Source organism: Grammomys surdaster, unplaced genomic scaffold (genome assembly GCF_004785775.1).
Source record: "Grammomys surdaster isolate TR1022 unplaced genomic scaffold, NIH_TR_1.0 126660, whole genome shotgun sequence".
NCBI classification, from domain to species: domain Eukaryota; kingdom Metazoa; phylum Chordata; class Mammalia; order Rodentia; family Muridae; genus Grammomys; species Grammomys surdaster.
In genome coordinates, this window is record NW_021621449.1 from 2,299,122 (window position 1) to 2,316,365 (window position 17,244).

Sequence of the window (17,244 nt, forward strand, 5' to 3'; positions counted from 1 at the left end):
GCTCAGCTCAACTCTTAGCTACAGGTGTAGGTAGCTAGCTTATCAGCCTCTGTTGTGTATATTAAGACTGTCTTTAAAACAAAGTTAAACTAGCCCAAGAGTTGGATATGTAACCGTTTTTGTCTTTTGAACATGCAACATAGAACATACACTTAGACAACGAAACAAGAAACAGACAATCAACACACGTGGACATTGGCGGGCCAAGGACAGACAACAAAGAAGGACATTTAAGAGCTCTTTTTGTTGACACAGTTCAGAGAGAGGACAACTGTTTTTCTAAAACCCTTTCTCTCTCATATTCTTAACCGGATAAAGAGATTTTCTTTTTAAGGCCTTTTCTCCTTTTCTTTGTTTCTCTCCCAGGGAATTAAAATATCCCTCATCTTTACTCCTTTTCTCTTTTTCTCTCCCAGGGAATTAAATCTTCCCTCTGTCACCCCCACAGATCAAATGTCTGGGGGAATTTGTAGACAGTCTACCCAAGCTTCCATTTGAGCTTGTAAGCGCTTCTCCAGAACCAGTTTCTGATAGGCTCGTATCCTGAATCTGTCTCAAAATTCCCTGACTCACCACAATAGCTGAACTATACTTTTGATCTTGCAATTTCCACAATGACTGTGTGCCTGGCCTCAACTTTCCATTCTGCTGTTCCTTAATTAGATCTCCTTCTAGCCTGTCCCAGGAGGTGAGTGTCAGGGTTCCTGTGCAGGCAAATGGATCTCTCTCCCTAACAAAGTTTTCTCTGCAGAGCCGGTCACAATTTACTGCGAAGCCACATGTTGTTTGTTTCCTTATCTCTGGGAGAATCTGACTCTCAGGGGGAAGGGCTCTGTAGCTCACTCACGGCTGATTAATTATGCTAAGCCTCTGCCTGCTCGTAAAACCGCTGGATCAAAGCAGCTAGAGCCAAACTTTTTCCTGCCTTGTAAAAACCCCAGAAAAGAGCTGGAAGAAGGGGCAGGGCCAAACTTTCACTTGCCTACTGAACCTCAGCAGCCCGGAACGGCTGCTGGAAGGGGGGGCAGGGCCGGCTCAAGCGGCGGCAAGATTTAAACAGGCAAACTGGTGAAAGCAATACAACAGCAGGAGAAATGAGATGAAAGCTGGCACTAAGATAACAAAATTTTCACTGCTGCTTGTGATTTAGGGGAAATATGAAAAGATTCAGGATTAACCATACCTCTCTTATTCTGCCCTTCGCTGCAGCCTTTTTGACGTTTTACTCCGGATGGGAGGACCTTTCTCCACAGGGTACCTTTGAATTTCCCGGGTTTCTCAGCACCACTAATGTGACGCACGTGCACTCGCCAGCAAGGTCACACAAAACACCAAAGTTCTTCAGCAGATCTTTATTAGATGTTATAGAGGAAAGACCCGCTGGAAGAAGGCCGGCTGGTGGAAAACCAGCTGGGAGAAAGGCCCCGAGCCCCGAGAAGGTCCTGGTTAAATACCCCCTGGAGTGGCGTGTACATATCTGGTTGGTTAATTGCCCATAAAATCCTATATGCCCCGGGAAGGGCTTGTGACTTCGCATCCTTTTCCCTCACACAAAGACAGTAAATTACAGAACTTGTGAGAGCATCGGATTGCCAGTGCTGTCTCTGCTTTCCACGGCTCTCTACAATTACAAACTTGGAAACTGTGGTGGTTTGAATGAGAAAGGTGCACAGGTCATATTTGAATGCTTTGGTGGAACTGTTTGGGAAGGATTAGGAGATAGGGCATTGGTGGAGAAAGTGTGTCACTCGGGGTATGGAGGGGAGGAGTGTGCTTTTAGGTTTCAAAAGCCCATATGATTTCCAGTTACTTCTCTGTCTGTCTCTGTGTCTCTGTGTCTCCCTTTCCCCCACCCCCATGCGTATAGATCAAGATGTAAGCTTGTTCCACTCCCATAACTGCCTGCCTATTGCCATGTTCCTTGCCATGATGGTCAAGGGCTCACCCTATGGAACAATGAATCCCCAAAAATGTTTTCTTTCTTATGTGACCTTGATCACAGCAATAGAAAAGTAACTAAGGGAAGAGTTAACAATAATACTCCAAAGAGACAGAGAGGGGGGAATCATAAGACTAGTGGTGAGAGAAAGAAAAAGTGGTAAGACAAAAGGTAATTACTGAACAAGAAGTCAAGCAGAAGAACTTCAATGCCAGTTGTGACAGTAGCTGCAAAAGGCTAATGTTCTTAGTAAAAACAAAGCAACTGCCCTTCCAGCGGGGCAGGGCGCTGAGGATCGGGCAGCCCTCAGCCGCAGGCGGCCTCCAGCACCGCGGGATGCAGTGGCCCGGCCCACGGCCCCCAGCAGAGGCAGCCAGCCAGGCCTGTTCACCATCACAGGAAGATCTCTGCCCTCTGGGGCTGAGAGACCCCAACCTTTCCTCAAGCTGAAGCTTCAAGGCACTGAAGTAACAGCCAGATGTCTTCCCACAAAGGATCTGCTGTGGCACAGGGCAATGGGGCTCCTTCTAGTAACAGAGAAGCTGACACAGTGGAGCTGGCTGAGCTGGGACCCCTGCTGGAGGAGAAGGGCAAGCGGGCAGCCACCAGCCCAGCCAAGGCTGAAGAAGAACAGACATGCCCAGTGCCACAAGAAGGAGGAGGAGGAGGTGCGGGTACTGACACTTCCTCTGCAAGCCCACCATGCCATGGAGAAGATGGAGGAGTTCGTATATAAGGTCTGGGAGGGACGATGGAGGGTCATCCCATAAGATGTGCTTCCTGACTGGCTGAAAGACAATGACTACCTGCTACATGGCCACAGGCCACCTATGCCCTCCTTCCGGGCTTGCTTCAACAGCATCTTCCGCATCCACACAGAAACTGGCAACATCTGGACACATCTGCTTGGTTTTGTGCTATTTCTCTTTCTGGGAATCTTGACCATGCTCAGACCAAATATGTACTTCATGGCTCCCCTACAGGAGAAGGTGGTCTTTGGGATGTTCTTCCTGGGCGCAGTGCTCTGCCTCAGCTTCTCCTGGCTCTTCCACACCATCTATTGTCATTCAGAAAAGGTCTCTAGTACTTTTTCCAAACTAGACTATTCAGGGATTGCTCTACTGATTATGGGGAGCTTCGTCTCCTGGCTCTACTACTCCTTCTACTGCTCCCCACAGCCACGGCTCATCTACCTCTCCATCGTCTGTGTCCTGGGCATCTCTGCCATCATTGTGGCACAGTGGGACCGGTCTGCCACTCCTCAGCACCGGCAGACAAGAGCAGGAGTGTTCCTGGGACTTGGCTTGAGTGGTGTTGTACCCACCATGCACTTTACTATCGCTGAGGGCTTTGTCAAGGCCACCAGAGTGGGCCAGATGGGCTGGTTCTTCCTCATGGCTGTGATGTACATCACTGGAGCTGGCCTTTATGCTGCTCAGATTCCTGAGTGCTTCTTTCCTTTTAGCCCAGGCAGGCCTTGAATCTGCAAAGTTCTTGTTTCCACTTCCCAAGTAGCTGGGATTACAGGCTTGTACCTTGAAGCCTGTGCTTCAAAATTCTAATTCTACCATAGGTCTGTTCTACAATCCTATCAAGTTTATGCAGGTTTCCAGGAAAACCCAGATCTATAGGAGATCTCAGAGCGTGTGTGAGTCATCCATGGTTTCCGATTCCTGTGGCCCCAAACACCAACAGAAGTTCCTCAGCCAGGACTCAGACGGACCAGATTCCAATTAATATCTCTTAACAACTTTTGAAAATCATTCAAAGTAAACCATTTTTTAAATGTATACCTACAAGCCAGGAGAGGGCACTAGATCCCATTACAGTTAGTTGTGAGCCACCATTTGGTTGCTGGGAGTTGAACTCTTATATTTTTAGTTGTGAGCCTAGCCTTTAATGGCTGAGCCATCTTGTCAGCCCCAATTATCCATTCCTATTAGAATTTTCTGTGCCGTAATCTGCTTAGGATATAACTGAGGTCTCAAATATTGAAAAGATATTGCCTTTGAATCTTTTCTGGAGCAACAAGCACTCCAAAATTGTAAAAGCTCGTTATATGAGAGCAAAGGCTTGCAGGAAAACTCCTTTAGAGACATTAGCTAATAAAATATACACTGAAAGATTCAAACTCTTAACTTCTTGTATTAAAGCAACAAGTTTGTTTTTTTTTTAAATAATGTAAGGCTATTAACCATTCCTTGAGCCAAACCTTTCTAATGATATCGCTTCATGGGCTCTGAAAAATTACAAATAAATTCACTGAATGCAAACCACCTTCACCAGGATGTAAAGGTACTGTATAAAAACAATTGTCTAGATCTACAATAATTCTATATAAATTTACTGGAATGGCAGCTGGAGTAAGCAAGTCAGGCTCTAATGCCCCATTAGTTTCATAAATCTTAAGTTTCTTAAATCTTGAACTTTGTTTTGGATCAATGGAATAACCAGTTCCTTGTAGTTGAGTGAGAGTATCAGATAAAGTCCAAGTTAAAGGTCAATCTTGTCCTCTCCTACTCTTATAGCAATTCTTTTGTTAGCAGGCACAGATGTAAGGCCATGGAGGGAAGCAGGCATAATTTTAATTTCCCCAGCATAATCATTATCTATAACTCCTGACCCATAAGCTGTCTGTTGTGAATGTGTTTGGGTCTGATGCTGACACTTCCACCCCAAGGAACAAGCAAGGCAGTAAACAAATTCCCGAAAACAACTTTCTAAGGTCTGGTCATGATGACCAAGACAAAAGGAATGTCTGTCACCCAAGCTTCTGCTGAGCCCAGTCTGTGCATTGTCTTAATTCAAATGTAAATGTTCTTAATCTGGGCCTATTTCCTGAGGCCTGACCCAAAGATTATCCTTCCTGCAGGCCTGTACTATGCCACAACTGTTTTTAACACTTTTATTCAACTCTACCTGCTCTATCCTATTTTCTATAAACATGGGCGAGTCAAAAAATCCCAAGCTCATGATTGAACTGCCCATTGCAGACAATGGAATAGTGGCAGTTTACCTATATTTTTAAGTTTCTTCTACAGTATTAGAGTATAACCATAATTTTGGGAAACAAAACCATTTTTTAACAGTGTGAACAATTCATTTTCTCTAAAATAAACACCAAGAGCATTCCCTTTATGTTACAAAGTTTGAATGCCAGTTCTTGTATATGAATGCATGATAGTGCAGCTTTTAATATCTCATTAAAGAGACATTGTTTTAATCTTTTATACATCTGGTTTCTGAATGACTCCAACTCCGAGTTACCAGTTTTAAGCCAACTTTCTGTTACTAAAGTTGCAATTTTTTAATCGTACCCAATAACTTATAGGCCAATAATCTATAACCAAGACATATAGAACATATTTATACCTTTAAAACCAGTCAGACAAAAATGAAGTGGCTACACATCTTATGTATTTAGACTAAACAAATTCTCTTGCTTTTTCTAGCTGTAATTTCAAGAGAAAAGCACCTTGTTACTGAAGTTATTTTTCTAGGAAAAACAACTCTCATCTTCCTTATCATAAAAGCCAAAAGGCTGCTGGTCCTTTTAAAAACAGCTTGCAGCTTATACAGCCAGTCAGTTCCTGAAAAGGCTTCTCCAGCTGAGGTTGACCCCTAGTTACAGTGCAGGGTAACTTATTAGCTTCTATTGTGTACATTATGACTGCCTTTAAAAATAGTTAAACTAAACCAAGAAGTGTATCAAGCAGTTTTAAAGATTTTTCTTTTGGAACATGAAACATAGAACACCAATCCTTCAGACAATGAAACAAAACAGACAATTGACACATGAAGGCAGATTGAAGTGTCTAGGACAGACAATAAACAAAGAAAGCAGAACTAAGGATCGCTCCTGTAGAAGCCAGAGAAAATTCAAGTCATCTCCTGAATTTTCTCCTGTTCCTAGGAGAGCTCTGAAATAGCCTTTTCATTCCTTTTTGCTGACAAAGCCCAGAGAGAGGACAACTACTTTTCTGAAACCCTTTCTCTCTCATATTGAAGATCTAACTCTTCATCTCTTTCTTTAGAAGGTGTAGCTGGCAGCTATTGATAGTTACTTTTCAGTGCCCTGCTTTCTTAGTTTTCCAATTCCTTCTAACCCTGCTCCTCTCGTCTGAGGCAGCTCTTAGGCTGCAGGAAAATGCCTATTTGGAATTCTCCTGTCCCTGTTTTGCTGTCACCTCCTAGGTGAGTTCGTCATTGGGTCAACACCTATTCAACCTAGACCATATCCCTTAAACACACTTCCTGCAAACACAGCCTCCAAAAAATAACTAGCTCTAGAATCAATGCTATTCATTGCTTACCAAATGCACGGGATACTCTTCTTCTGTGTTCTGTAGAGCTCCACCTAAGACAACGTTTCTCAGTTCGTCCCCCATTTTCTGGCCCCTCATTTTGGGCACCACCTGTAGCTGCCTGTGTGGACCAATCAGGTTCTCCTGAAAGGGGGGCTGGAAATGAAAAAGGGATGGAAGGTGAGAAAAAATGAAGCCAAGACAAAGGATTCTGATCAAGGCTCAAAGTTTAACATTCAGCTCTCAATTTAAAGGGAAAGCCCCACCACTTAGCCCCTTCTTGCTTCAGCCACAGATGGGTGAGGGAACCCATCCTTGGTCACTGCTGGAGATGGGTGGGGAACTCATGCCTTATGACAGCTGGAGATATCTCAAGGCAAGCTCAGTGGGCAGTTATTCTTCTAAGTTCCTGTACCAGGCTGTATGTGCAGCCAAGGTGGGTAATTCCACCTAGGTCCTATTATTTTTGGTCTATTTTGGTAAACAAGGTTTTTCAGGCCTGCTTAAGGCTGGGGGGAGGGCACAGTTCTGTGGCTGAGTTGCTGTCCCAATCCCAGTACTGGAGCCTTGCCTGATTATAGAAGATGGCCCCATATTCATCATTACTAGGAGTCCTCACAAATATCACCCTGATAGATTCCAGGAGTTTCCACTGCACTAGGTTTTCACATCACTTGTTAAAAGGGTCCTATTCCAGTCATCTCATCCCATACTCTCTCCCTCCTTCCCTCCATTCCTGACCTGATCCCTCCTGTTTCCATTCCCACCCTCACTGAGTCTGCCTGCAAAGTCTATTCTGCTTTCTCTTCCCATGGAGATCTGTGCATCTCCTAGACCTCTCCTTATTACTTAGTCTGTCTGGATCTGTGGATTGAAGTATGATTACCTATTACTTTACAGGTAATGTCTGCTTATAAGTGATATATCAAATTGTCTTCTGGGTCTGGATCGCCTTACTTAGGATAATTGTATCTAGTTCCATCCTTCCTTATATATACTTATGATTCTACTAGACAATTCCTCAGTCCCTTTACCTATCTCTGTAGATTTATGACACTGTAAGATTTCCAGTGTAGGTTGTTGTCTTAGTGTTTTATTGCTGTGATGAAACACCATGACTATGGTTCTTATAAAAAAAATTTAAAGACAAGAAAAATCACACACACAAAAATAGAAAAACAACAACAAAAACATTTCATTGGTACTGGCTTACAGTTTCAGAGGTTTAGTCCACTATTATCATGGCATGAAGCAGGCAGACATGATACTAGAAGAGCTGAGAGTTCTACATCTTAATCTGCAGACAGGAAATTGTGTCACACTGGGCATAGCTTGAGCATTTGAGACCTCAAATCCCACCCACTCAGTGACACATTTCCACCTACAAGACCACATCTACTCTATTAAGGCCACACCTCCTAATAGTGCTACTCCATATGGGCCAAATATTTAAATGCATGAGACTTTGGGAGCCATTCATGTTAAAACCAGGGCAGTTGTTGACTCACATCCTAGTACTTTGTGTGGCTGTGTAGTACATGTTCATTTGTGTGTGTGTGTGTGTGTGTGTGTGTGTGTTTGTGTGTGTGTGTGTACATGCATGTGCTAGGTAGGAGACAGTCTGACAATCTCAGGTGTCAGTTTTAGGGTGCCATACAACTTGGGCTCTGAGTCATAGTCTCTGACTGGCCTGGGACTTGATGATCAGCTTAGGCTGCCTGGCCAGTGCCCCCTAAAGAGTTGTCTATTCTGCTTCCTTTTCCAGCTGGAATTACAGGCAACACTTGAACCTGCTTTTTATGGGGATTCTAGGATAAAATTCAAGTCCTTATACCTTGACAGCCAGCACAGTGTCAACTGTGTCTCCCTTCCTTTGTTCACCTCCAGTTTTATAATACTTACAACACTTACTTTTTAAATTAATTACTTAATTAATTAATATTGCAACCTGGTCCCTTGCTCACATACTCCCTCCCCCAGTCTCCTCTCCCCTTCTCCTCTGAGAGGGTGGGGCCTCCACTGAGTATTCCGACACCATGGCACATAAAGTCTCTGCCAGATTAGGCTCATCCTTTCCAAGTGAGGCCAGAAAAGGTAGCCATGATGACTGAGCTGCCTGTCTGCTACATATTGGGGGTGGAGGGGATCATCCTAGCCTATGTATGTTCTTTGTTTGGTGGCTCAGACTCTGAGAGCTCCCAGGGATCCGGGTTTGTTAGCTCTGTTGATCTTCCTGTGGGGGTTGTATACTCATCAGGGCCTTCAATCCTTTCCCTAAAGCTTCCATAAGTATTCCCTACCACCATCCAATGTTTGGCTGTGGGTATCTGCATCTGTTTCAGTTTGATACTGGGTAGAACCTCTCAGAGGATAGCGTCCATTTTTTTAATTTATTTTTTTTCAAATAGTAATTTTTACTTATTCACAGAGGGGTTATAAACACAAAAAGGCAGGACATGGGGAAGGGGATGACACTGGAGCATGAGTGTTCAGGAGGAATACAGATATCTTTCAGAACTGGGTATTGGCTGGGTGAAGGTTCAGGGGACAGGGCTCTATGACTCTGCCTATGATTCACTTGTCCTTATCTAAGTTGGTATTATCTGCCAAGGCTACCTATTTACGAGGTCTATGACTACTCAGGCTGGTAAATTTCCACAAAAGCTTCCTGTTTACAATAGCTTATAGCCATCTGTTTCAATGTTTTTCCACAGAGACCCAAGACTTGGTGTTAGTATACATGTATGACAGACCTATTGTTGATTTTAGGCCTATGGCTGATTTTAGGCCTTCAGTGTATAAGTATGGCTGCCCCTGACATCGCCTCCCTTCTCTAAGTATAGAAGGGCTGTGGCGATTCTAATCTTGCAAAGGCAGGGATAGAGGCCTGACCTCCAGTAATTGAAGGGGACCTTGTAATGGCTCTGATACCCCTGTTGTTTTCCAGTGAGGCATGAGGGCCATACCCATCCCGATGTCTTTTTCCTGAAGAGGGGATACTTTTGACATCAACCCCTATGAAGTCAGGCTTGGTCTAGGGGCAGAAGTCCCCTCTTTTAGGTTGGGTGGAAATGAGTTTTGGGAACAACCTGTATAAAGTAACAACCTCATCTTGAGTCTCGTGGTCCTCCATAGCTAACTTATGATAATGTATCTGAGTAGGATTTGCTACCAAACTATTTATCTGTTGTATCAGAGAGTTAGTCTGCCTATTTGAGGGCCAGGGACCAGCAGAAAAAAGCGAAAAGAACCTAAATAATGGTCCCAAGATGGAAGGAAATAGGGTTGACAACCTTGGAGAGGCTGCAAACCAACTCTTGTACCAGCATTTATCTGTCTCTTTCTCTCTCTGATTTTTCTTAGGGCCTTCACTAGCTATTTTGGGCTCTCTTTAACCCTCCTTGTCTTGTCTATGTAAAGGCAACCTTCTTCTTTGAGGGTTGTACACAGTCAAGAGCTGTACACAGCCTTTTCTATTGTACTAGAGTAAATCAAGTACAATAAGGATCTTTGCGATTTTAGGAGGTCTCTTCAGATGGCAAAATGAGGGATTTCTTCAGATAGTGATGTCAATCTCTAGCTGTTTGATGTTCTTGTCAGTGCCCCTTCAAAGGTCTGAGTAGTATAAGTTCGGAGGCCACCATCTGGATTAGAACTTCTAACAGCAGACATCACGGGTGATTCATTTTTACCTGGAAAGGAAAAAGAAGGGGATTCTCAGGGAGATTGCTCTTCCCTGGATGTAAATTGTTATTCATAGTATTTATGGTTGGGCCTGGCTTTGTGGGGGTATCTATTTTTTTTCATTAATCTTTTTGGTAGCCGGTTAGCTATGCCTTCTGTAGTATCAGACAGGCATATCAGTCTTCGGCTCCATAAGGGAACTGGGTCTGGGCCATTCCCTTTAAGGGTAAGAGGGTCCTTTCCCATATCTGTGGCAAAGTTTTGCTGGTCTTGGTGGTGCCAGAGGCAGTCAGCAGCAGATTTGCCATGAGTTTTCAGCTTTAGAGAGATAAAAGTGAACAGGGCATGATGGAGAGTATTTCAGGGGGACTCCTTCTGAGGGGGTACCATTCCCCCTCTTTTGTTTTTAAAGCCAATTTTTCAGAGTTCTTGTAAAATCAGGGCAGAAGCGCCAACAGTCGCTCCTTCCAACACTCAGAGAGCCATGAAGACCCCATTTAAGGATATATAAATCTATATTAATAATCTTTTGTCAAAGGACTGTTATAGCACCGCTGACAACTAATCAGACTATATAATATATCAATTAGTAATAGCTTCTTCTACTTTTTGTGAGATTACCTCTCTTTTGTCAATTAATTGTTGAGGAAAATTAGGGCTTACCTCTCTCTTGAGAATATTGAACAGAGACTTAAATTCTTTTGTGGAGAGCTTAAAATAGGATCTTAGCCAATTAGCAACTCCTAGAAACTTTTGAAATGAATTTAAATTGAGTAAACTCTCTCCCTCTCTTTTTTTTAGACTCTTTATCTGTGTGGGTTTTTTTTTATTGGATATTATACATATTTACCTTTCAATGTTATCTCCTCCCCCATTCTCCCCCAAAACCCCTTATCCCATACCCCCTCCTCCTAATTTTTGTGAGGGTGTGCTCCAAACATCCTCCCAGTCCCATCTCCCTGCTCTCGAATTCCCATACAGTAGGGGATCCAAACTTTCGGGAACCATGGCCCTCCACTTTCACTGAAGTCTAACAAGGTCACCCTGAATTCCATATACAGGTACATGAGTCCCTCCCTTTGTGCTCTCTGGCTGGCAGTTTAGACTTTGGGAGCTCTGGTTGAAACTTTTGATACTCCTTCTAGAAAGGACCAAAGCATCCACACTTTGATCTTCCTTCTTCTATGTGAGTTTTATGTGGTCTATACGTTGTTTCCTAGAAATTGTGAGCTTCTGGGCTAATATCCACTTATCAGTGAGTGCATACCATGTATGTTCTTTTGAGATTGGGTCACTTCACTCAAGATGATATTTTCCAGCTCGATCCATTTGCCTAGGAATTTCATGAACTCATTGCTGGGTAGTACTCCATTGTATAAATGCACCACATTTTCTGCATCCATTCTTCGGCTGAAGGGCATCTGGGTTCTTTCCAACTTCTGGCTATTATAAATAAGGCTGCTATGAACATGGTGGAACATGTGTCCCTGTTTTATTTTGAAACGTCTTTTGGGTATATGCCCAGGAGTGGTATAGCTGGGTCCTCAGGTAACACTATGTTCAGTTTTCTGAGATACCACCAGACTGCCTTCCATAGTGGTTGAACCAGTTTACAATCCCACCAACAGTGGAGGAATGTTCCTCTTTCTCCACATCCTCGCCAACATGTGCTGTCACCTGTGTTTTTGATCTTAGCCATTCTGACTGGTGTGAGGTGGAATCTCATTGTTGTTTTCATTTGCATTCCCCTGATGACTAGGGATGCTGAACACTTCTTTAGGTGCTTCTCAACCATTCGAGCTTCCTCAGTTGAGAATTCTTTGTTCAGCTCTGTGCTCCATTTTTTAATAGGGTTCTTTGATTGTCTAGAGTCTAATTTCTTCAGTTCTTTGTATACCTTGGATATTAGTCCATTATCAGATGTAGGGTTGGTGAAGATCTTTTCCCAATCTGTTGGTTGCCACTCTGTCCTAATGACTGTGTCCTTTGCTTTACAGAAGCTTTGCAGTTTTATGAGGTTCCATTTGAAAATTCCTGGTTTTAGAGCACAGGCCATTGGTGTTCTGTTCAGGAACTTTTCTCCTGTGCCTATGTGTTCCAGGCTTTTCCCCAGTTTCTCTTCTATTAGTTTCAGTCTGGCTGGTTTTAGGTAGAGGTCCTTAATCCACTTGGAACTGAGCTTTGTACAAGGAGATAAGTATGGATCAATTTGCATTTTTCTACATGATGACCACCAGTTGGACCAGCACCATTTGTTGGAAATGCTATCTTTTTTCCACTTGATGGTTTTAGCCTTTTGTCAAAAATCAAGTGACCATAGGTATGGGGGTTCATTTCTGGGTCTGCTATTCTTTTCCATTGATCCTCCTGCCTGTCTCTGTTCCAATACCATGCAGTTTTTTATCACTATTGCTTTGTAGTACAGCTTGAAGTCTGGGATGGTGATTCCTCCAGAAATTCTTTTATTGCTGAGAGTAGTTTTCGCAATCCTGGGTTTTTTGTTATTCCAAATGAATTTTAAGATTGCTCTTTCTATCTCTGTGAAGAATTGAGTGAGAATTTTGATGGGAATTGCATTAAATCTGTAGGTGGTTTTTGGCAAAATAGCCATTTTTATTATATTAATCCTTCCAATTAATGAGCATGGGAGATCTTTGCATCTTCTGAAATCTGTTTCGATTTCTTTCTTCAGAGGCATGAAGTTCTTGTCATACAGGTCTTTTACTTGCTTGGTTAGGTTCACACCCAGGTATTTTATATTATCTGTGACTATTGTCAAGGGTGTTATTTCCATAATTTCTTTGTCAGCCAGTTTATCCTTTGGGTAGTGGAAGGCTACTGATTTGCTTGAGTTAATTTTATATCCAGCCACTTTGCTAAAGTTGTTTATCAGGTTTAGGAGTTCTCTGGTGGAAGTTTTGGGGTCACTTAATTATACTATCATATCATCTGCAAATAGTGAGATTTTGACTTCTTCCTTTCCAATTTGTATCCCTTTGACCTCCTTGTGTTGCTTAATTGCTCTGGCTAGGACTTCCAATACTATATTAAATAAGTAGGGGGAGAGTGGGCAGCCTTGCCTAGTCCCTGATTTTAGTGGGATTGCTTCAAGTTTCTCTCCATTTAGTTTGATGCTGGCTACTGGTTTGCTGTATATTGCTTTTACTATGTTTAGGTATGGACCTTGAATTCCTGACCTTTCCAAGACTTTTATCATGAAGGGGTGTTGAATTTTGTCAAATGCTTTCTCAGCATCTAGTGAGATGATCATGTGGTTTTCTTTGAGTTTGTTTATATAATGGATTACATTGATGGATTTCCGTATATTGAACCAACCCTGCATTCTTGGGATAAAGCCTACTTGATTGTGATGGATAATTGTTTTGATGTGTTCTTAGATTCGGTTCGCTAGAATTTTATTGAGTAATTTTACATCAGTGTTCATAAGGGAGATTGGCCTGAAGTTCTCTTTCTTTGTTGCGTCTTTGAGTGGTTTAGGTATGAGAATAATTGTGGCTTCATAGAATGAATTGGGTAGTGTACCTTCTGTTTCTATTTTGTGGAATAGTTTGAAAAGAATTGGAATTAGGTCTTTCTTGAAGGTCTGATAGAATTCTTCATCAAAACCATCTAGTCCCGGACTTTTCTTTGTAGGGAGACTTTTAATGACTGCTTCTATTTCTTTTGTGGTTATGGGACTGTTTAGATGGTTTATCTGGTCCTGATTTAACATTGGTAACTGATATTTGTCTAGAAAATTGTCCATTTCATCCAAATTTTCCAATTTTGTTGAGTATAGGCTTTTGTAGTAGGATCTGATGATTTTTTTTAATTTCCTCGGTTTCTGTTGTTATGTCACCCTTTTCAGTTCTGATTTTATTAATTTGGATACTGTCTCTCTGCCCTCTGATTAGTCTAGCTAAGGGTTTATCTATCTTGTTGATTTTCTCAAAGAACCAGCTCCTGGTTTTATTGATTCTTTGGATAGTTCTTTTTGTTTCTATTTGGTTGATTTCAGCCCTGAGTTTGATTATTTTCTGCTGTCTACTCCTCTTGGGTGTATTAGCTTCTTTTTGTTCTAGGTCTTTCAGGTGCTCTGTCATGCTGCTAGTGTATGCTCCCTCGAGTTTCTTTTTGTAGGCACTTAGAGCTATGAATTTTCCTCTTAGCACTGCTTTCATTGTATCCCATAGATTTTGGTATGATGTGTCATCATTTTCATTAAATTCTAAAAAGTTTTTAATTTCTTTCTTTATTTCTTCCCTTACCTGATTATCAAGGAGTAGGGTGTTGTTCAGTTTCCATGTGAATGTGGGCTTTCCATTCTCTTTGTCATTATTGAAGACCAGCCTTAGACCATGGTGATCTGATAGGATGCATGGGATTATTTCAATTTTTTGTATCTGTTGAGGCCTGTCTTGTGCCCAATTATATTGTCTATTTTGGAGAAGGTACCATGAGGTGCTGAAAAAAAGTTATATTCTTTTGCTTTAGGGTGAAATATTCTATAGATATCTGTTAAGTCCATTTGGTTCATAACTCCTGTTAGTTTCACTGTATCTCTATTTAGTTTCTGTTTCCATGATCTATCCATTGCTGAGAGTGGGGTGTTGAAGTCTCCCACTCTTATTGTGTGAGGTGCAATGTGTGTTTTGAGCTTTAGTAAGGTTTCTTTTATGAAAGTGGGTGCTCTTGCATTTGGCGCATAGATATTCAGAATTGAGAGTTCATGTTGGTTGACTTTTCCTTTGACGAGTATGAGATGTCCTTACTTATCTTTTTTGATAGCTTTAAGTTGAAAATCAATTTTATTCGATATTAGAATAGCTACTCCAGCTTGTTTCTTAGGGCCATTTGCTTGAAAAATTGTTTTCCAACCTTTTACTCTAAGGTAGTGTCTGTCTTTGTCACTGAGGTGGGTTTCCTGTATGCAGCAAAAAGCTGGGTCCTGTTTGCGTATGCAGTCTGTTAGTCTATGCCTTTCATTGGGGAATTGAGTCCATTGATGTTAAGAGATATTAAGGAGAGGGTACTGTTGCTTCCTGTTATTTGTGTTAATAGTGGAATCATTGTTTGTGTGGTTATCTTCTTTTGGGTTTGTTGGTAGGGGATTATTCTCTTGTTCCTTCTAGGGTATAATTGCCCTCCTTGTATTGGAGCTTTCCTGCTTTTATCCTCTGTAGTGCTGGGTTTGTGGAATGATACTGTTTAAATTTGGTTTTGTCATGGAATATCTTGGTTTCTTCATCTATGGTAATTGAGAGTCTTGCTGGTTATAGTGGCCAGGGCTGGCATTTATGTTCTCTAAGGGTCTGTGTGACATCTGTCCAGGATCTTCTGTCTTTTATAGTATCTGGTGAGAAGTCAGGTGTAATTCTGATAGGTCTGCCTTTATATGTTACTTCGTCTTTTTCCCTTACTGCTTTTAAAATTCTTTGTTTTGTGCATTTTGTGTTTTCATTATTATGTGATGGGAGGTATTTCTTTTGTGATCTAGTCTATTTGGCAATCTGTAGGCTTCTTGTACAGTTATGGGAATCTCATTCCTTAGGTTAGGGAAGTTTTCTTCTATAATTTTGTTGAAGATATTTATTGGCCCTTTAAGTTGGGAATCTTCACTCTCTTCTATACCTATTATTCTTAGGTTTGGTCTTCTCATTGTTTCCTGGATGTTTTGTGTTAAGAACTTTTTGCATTTTGCCTTTTCTTTGACAGTTGTGTCAATATTTTGTATGGTATCTTCTGCACCTGAGATTCTTCTATCTCTTGTATTCTGTTGGTGATGCTTATGTCTATGACTTCTGATTTCTTTCTTAGATTTTCTATCTCCTGGGTAGTCTCCCTTTGTGATTTCTTTGTTTCTACTTCCATTTTTATGACCTGGATGGTTTTGTTCAGTTCCTTCACCTACTTGATTGTGTTCTCTTATAATTCTTTAAAGGATTTTTCTGTTTCCTCTTTAAGGGCTTCTACCTGTTTACCTGTGTTCTCCTCAAATTCTTTGAGAGTGTTATTTATGTCCTTCTTAAAGTCCTCTATCATCATCATTAGAAGTGATTTTAGATTTGGCTCCTGCTTTCCTGGTGATATGGGGAGTTCAGGACTTTCTAGTGTGGGAGAACTAGGTTCTGATGATGCCAAGTACCTTGGGTTTCTGATGCTTATGTTTTTGCACTTGCCTTTTGCCATATGGATCACCTTTGTGCTATCTGTGCTGTCTCTGACTGGAGCCTGTCTTTCCTATTATCTAGGTTGTGTCAGAACTGTTTAGGATGGGTTTTGCTGCTGGGGTTAGAGCTGAGGCCTAAGATCTGCTCAGTGCTCAGGTGGAGACTGGAAGGAACCAGTGCTCCAGGCCAAAAGTGAATTCCTGGGTCCCAGTGGGTCCCAGTTACTCCCTGTTTGGGGCAAGTTTTGCTGCCTCCTTCCTAAGATACTGCTCGAGTTAGAGCTCCTGGGAGCCCCGCTTCCTCTGGGTTCTGTGACACTGGGTGCAGTGCTGACGCAGGGGATCTGCTGAGTGCTTGGGTCCAGACCGGAATGAACCCATGCTCCATGCCAGGAGTGAATTCCTGGGTCCCAGTGAGTCCCAGTTACTCCCTGTTTGGGGGGGGGGTGTTGCTGACTCCTTACCTGAGATACTGCCTGAACTAAAGTTCCAGGGATGCCTTCTTCCTCTGGGTTTTGTGAGGTTGGGTACAGAGCTGCCACCTGGGATCTCGATAGTTTCCATTTTCATTTAGGGTAAATTCACTTCCATGAATTAATCTTTTCTTCAGAATTTCAACAACTGCTCTTGGATGTTTTATATAAATTTTACTAACAGATTTCACTTCTATAATCAGCCTTTGAAATTTGATTGACATATTAATAACATATATATATTGATTTGGAAAGAGTATGAATCATTTAATAACAAAAGTTTCTGTCTAATATATATATATATATATATATATATATATATATATATATCCATACTTTTAGATTTCTTTTTATATATTCCTAATGGTTTGCAATGTTCTTCTTAGGCCTACTGGATTTCTTAATTGAAATGAACATATTCCCCAAATCTTAGTTTTCATGAATGAATTTATAATTTGTTTATAGAATTTATAATTTGTTGCCTGCATTTTCAGTGCAATTAAAATATATATATTATATAAATATAAAATATATTTATATAAATATAAATTTTACATATATGTGTATATATACATATATATATATACACACACACAGTTACTTTTTACGACATTGATCTTGCTGAATTTATTAGTAAAAATGACTTACCTTGGATTCCAATAGGTTTTGTGTGCT

At 41.5% G+C, this 17,244-nt stretch overlaps 2 pseudogenes; both read left to right on the top strand.

Moving 5' to 3' along the window:
• LOC114615389 overlaps positions 1 to 17,244 on the top strand; it is a 75,187-nt pseudogene that overhangs the window by 15,310 nt on the left and 42,633 nt on the right.
• LOC114615383 lies at positions 2,321 to 3,420 on the top strand (annotated as a pseudogene).